Consider the following 4,975-nt stretch of genomic DNA (forward strand, 5'->3'; position numbering starts at 1 on the left):
AAAGAAAGAAAGAAAGAAAGAAAGAAAGAAAGAAAGAAAGAAAGAAAACGGAAAAGAAAGACATTTGACCCAAATCAGCCCTACCTACCAGAATGCTGCATCTAGCCGTGGGCAATCTATGTCTATTCTACTGACAGAATAGTCTTTAGCAGTAGTTTGTAACCTCAGTAATAAAAGATAAAAAGATCTAGTTTTCTCCAATTTCTGCATTACTGTAATTGTGACAGGGCAAGACAGTGAAGAGGTTCCTTCACCTTGTACTCTTGTTGAGGCCATTTCGGGATTAACTAGAATTTGATCTCCTTGATGGATCATCTCATGGAAAATTACCCAATGGTATTCTATAAACCCAAGTTCAAGATGCTCCAGCTAACTTACCTTAGCTTCTGTTAAACTGCTTGTGAAAATCTCCCTAGCAACAGTAGAGCAAAATACCAGGATGTAGTTTTTGCTTTTAAAAACCCTTTGCTGTAAATGCTTAGGACTACAATAAGGTCCCAAGTAAGGTGAGTGTAGTCCTAGCTGATTGGAACAAAGACTTTCAATTGGCTATAAACTGTGTAATCACCTTTCCTGGGCTCCTGGTAACATAATTCCCCAACTCATTTCATTTGGGTTGGTTCAAAGATTAGATGATCACTTCAAACAAGGATATAGTTATATCTATTGGTAAATTCCAGCCACCTTCTGAAGCTACAAGTAGTTTTGCCATTTTTTTTCTTTTCTTTTTTCTTTGAGGTAAAGTAGTTCAGGGTGGTTTCAGATTCCTAGACTCAAGCAATTCTCCAGCCTCCACATCCCCACTAGAGTCTACAATTCTGTACCATTGCACCTCATTCCCAAGTTAGTTCCTGGTATGGATGTCAACATGTTCTATTTCAATGTATCTCCAAAATCCCATGGTGAGGTTCATATAAGTGTCCCCTTTGAAGTCTGGGTTTTATTGCCCCTCTATTAAGCCATATACCCAGAGTATTGACTAGTGTATTAATAAGGACTTTCTATGCCCTGCCCAGCTCCTGAATAATGATATTTATTATTAGCTTATGGCACTAAGCTGGGCAGATGCTGAGTTATCTTAACCTGGCAATACTGGCCTGGCCTATGCCCCGGCCAAGAGTTGGGCAGGGCAGGCAGCAGGAACAGAGAGTGTGAGCCACTGAGTCTGGCTGTAGCTTGGAAACCTCAAAGCCCAGCCCCAAAAACATACTTCCTCCAACAAAGCCACACCTCCAATACCACTCCCTGTGAGCCTACGGGGCCATTTTCATTCAAACCACACACCAACCCAGAGCTCTTTTTCCTTTCTTTAAACATAGTAGTGGCTTTCCAATCAGGATGTTGTCCACTAGCCTTAGAGCTCCTAAACATAATTATACAACTCTTCACTGGTCAACTGAGTTCTGTGTATAAGACACCAGCCATAAATTATCAATCTAGCATTATTTCACACTATTCCAAAATTAGTTCTAAGGGAAAGTCTGCTTCTTGTTAGGCCTCCTAAACAAGTATTTTCAGTTCCATATTCCTACTGCAACACACACACACACACACACACACACACACACACACACGTGTGTGTGTATATATATATATATATATATATATATATATACATACATATAATCCCATTATTCACAGCTGAGGGTTCCTGGATAGTGTTTGCTATATGCCTCAGTCTATCCGGCTTAGATTTCTATGAAGAATTTGCCAGATACTGTGCTAAGAAACTGGACCAAATGTTGGTTTGTTACCTGCACTAGGCTTATACTTATAGATGACTCAAGGCCCTCTACTCCAGCTGAAAAAAAATACAGTTACCCAAACTACAAAATATATGTTTCAACCCCTGTTGCCAAACTATTTTCAATTGTTTTTCAAAACTATCTTAGTTGTTTTCCACTTATGTTTCTTCTGTATTTTCCCTTTCCCCATAGTTCCACTGTTTATTCTGGCAGAGAGCATGGCCACTGGGGTGTGAGGTGCTTGGCAATTAGGATGTCCACACAAGATTTGTCTTTGGAATATGTTTGGTTTATTCACACAACCACTCCTTATAGTACAATGCTAGCAAAAACTTAGACATCTCACCAAACAGGAAAATGCTTACTGAGACTGAGAACCACCTCCTGTGGGGAAGCTCCAGAAGTTTGGCAGGCTCAAGCCATGTCCACTGTGAAGCCCTTCAGCTGTGACAGGCTTGAGAATGATGCTGGTTGAGGACCAGCCAGTCATTGAGAGTGTCTGCCAAAGACTAATGCTGACAAGCGGGCATGTGTGAGCTCAGCAAGGGTGCTAGAAGTTCAAGGGTCACCAAAGCCAGGACCACATACAGAGGCCAGTCTCAAAGCTGCATTGCCAATGGGTGTCAACAAATAAGCTAGAAAAGCCATGTCTAGGGAACATGGTAATATAATCTTAGGGGCCACTTTAAAAGTTCCAATTTTTCTTTCATTTCAGCTGGCTGAATTTCAACTGGAGTATCAATATCACCTTGGGGTTAGTCCCTTAGCATACCAAGGCCTGTTTTTGAGCTGGTCTTGTTTTGAGCTGCCTGATGGCAGGACCATTAACACTTCAGAGCTTGCCTGGGGCAGGGCTGAATTGAAAGTCAGGAGCTATCTAAGCTGCTAGTCATCAAGCTTCCATCTTACAAACATTGCATTATTCCAAATTACACACACACACACACACACACACACACACACACACACACGAATGGTTTTTTAAAGTTGCTCAAAATGGTTTCGTTCATGTCCCTAACAATTCTGTTCTACGTTAAAAACTTAGCACCACTGTTTCCTTGCAGTTGAGCTCAATTTATATAGCTTAAACTTAAATCTGTGCTTCCCCACTTAACAAGCATTAAACCTGACGTTTCGTGAAAGTTCTGTGGTGCTAGGACTCAGATCCTGCCAGGAAGTCATCTGTCTCTAGGCTGCTTGGCCATTTGAATACAACTCCTGAACCAGTGTTCTCAAAGCAGAGTGGACCAGTTTTGATTTAACAATTCTAAGTATACTCTTGAGGTAGGAATAAAGTGTCATGTACCATTAAAAGATTATGTTGCAAGGTGCCATTAGTGAAGGAGAGCCATCTTTTTCTTTCACAACTTTCTAGGCCACAACCTTGGACACTTTGGCTCTAATAGAATCTGCTGGCTTTCTTTTTCACTAGCACAAACATCCAGTAAAGACTACTGAGTAGCAATGACTTCTTTGGGAGTTCTAAGTCAACCAAAGTAGTCTACCTAAGAGGAGCCTTAGAACAAAAGATAACAAAGGTTTCAGGCACTCAAGGTTTTCTTACTGTCCCTGGCATTGAGATAAGTCTCCAAGTAGCTCAATCCTTGGTCCCTTCATACTCCTCAGGAGCACAAAAGTTCTCAAGTTCTTATCACTGGGTTGGTTAAGTGATCAGCTCTCACACTGAAGTTATCTAAGTTCCCACCAGCATTTACATAATCAGCTTTCTTACTGTTCTATTGCTCTGATGAGATACCATGACCAAGGAGACTTAACAGAAAAAAAGCATTTAACTGGGACTTGGTTTGTATCTAAGGGTTAGCATGTTATCATCATGGTGAGGAGTGTGGTAGAAGGCAAGCAGGCATGGCACTGGAGAAGATTCTATATATGATTCTATAGGGCCATTGTCATTCAAACCATCATATCAACTATGGCTATCAAGTATCCCTTAGAAACAAGAAAAGAGGCAGGAATCCAAGATGGCGGCGACCAGTGTGCACCGTATCTGAGGAGTAGAGGATCTGAAACTCCGAAATTGGTGAGTCGAGGGGCAACTGAACCCAGAACAACGACATTAAGGCTTCCACGGAGAAAGGGGACAACCCTGAACTGAGACCAATAGGATACAGGTCAACCCCGGACTTCTCCTTGGACATCTCCTGGGGACTCAGTTTCCAAGCATTTCCCCTTTAATGGGCAGAGGCAGTGCAGGCAGCCTGCAGTGCAGTCAGCTCCTAGCAGAGAGCATGGTGCTGGCTCCTCCTAGAACAGAGCACCCTGTTTGAGATTTGAGACAGAGAATACTCAATCCCCTGTCATTTCCCCACAACAGGCCTCTCTTCCCCCTCCTTGGTGGAGGCAGAGGCTGCAGAGGCAGCCCACAGCGCCCACCACAGAGCGCTGTCCACACTGCCCACAGCTCCTCGCACAGAGTGCAGTACTGGCCGCTCCACCAAGCCAACCAGGCCCATGGTTCCCTAGGGCCTACCAGAAGGCATCTCTGCCAGCGGTCTCCTAGTTCTGCCACAGTGGCTGGACTCCCAGTGGACTGCAACACCAAGCCCCGGGTTCTGCAGCAACATAGAAATTCTTGGGAGAGCATTATCAACATTGAAGCCCCTGCTCTGTGAGTTTACCAGTGAAGTCCAGGCAATCAACTCCTGGAGCCCAGACAGATCTGAATACCAGAATGACAGTATGACAGGACTGTAGGCCACTGAGGTATTCAGGAAATCGGTGCAGGCACATTGTGCCCGCAAGCTGCAGCTGCAAACTGCTAGCATCCACACCCCCTCCCTCCTGAGCCTGCATTTCCCCCCACATTCCAAGCATCTACAAGCTCTAGCATTCTCTCCTTCAAGAAACACTTCTATGCACACATGCACACTTCCTCCCCCCAACTGTGATTCTGTGCCAGCAGCTCTTCCTCCCATAGGTACAGCTGAAACACCAACACAGACTCTCAAACCACTAGACCTCTCTCATCTTCTGAAAAATACTCCAGACACCAGAGAAAGACGGACCCAGTCTGAAGTACAGACTCCAGGAACAAACAGTGAAGGTTAAAGACAAGCAAATGGCCAGAGGTTGGCATAAGAACACACCCAACAAAAATCAGGACATCATAGCTCCACCAGCAACCCCAAAAATCAATGGATTTTTCAATTCAACAAAAACACAGGAAAATGACTTTAAAACTATGGTTATCCAGTCATTAGAGGCACATA

The sequence above is a fragment of the Psammomys obesus genome, unplaced genomic scaffold (assembly GCF_907164565.1).
Source record: "Psammomys obesus unplaced genomic scaffold, mPsaObe1.curated_primary_1811, whole genome shotgun sequence".
Lineage (NCBI taxonomy): Eukaryota > Metazoa > Chordata > Mammalia > Rodentia > Muridae > Psammomys > Psammomys obesus.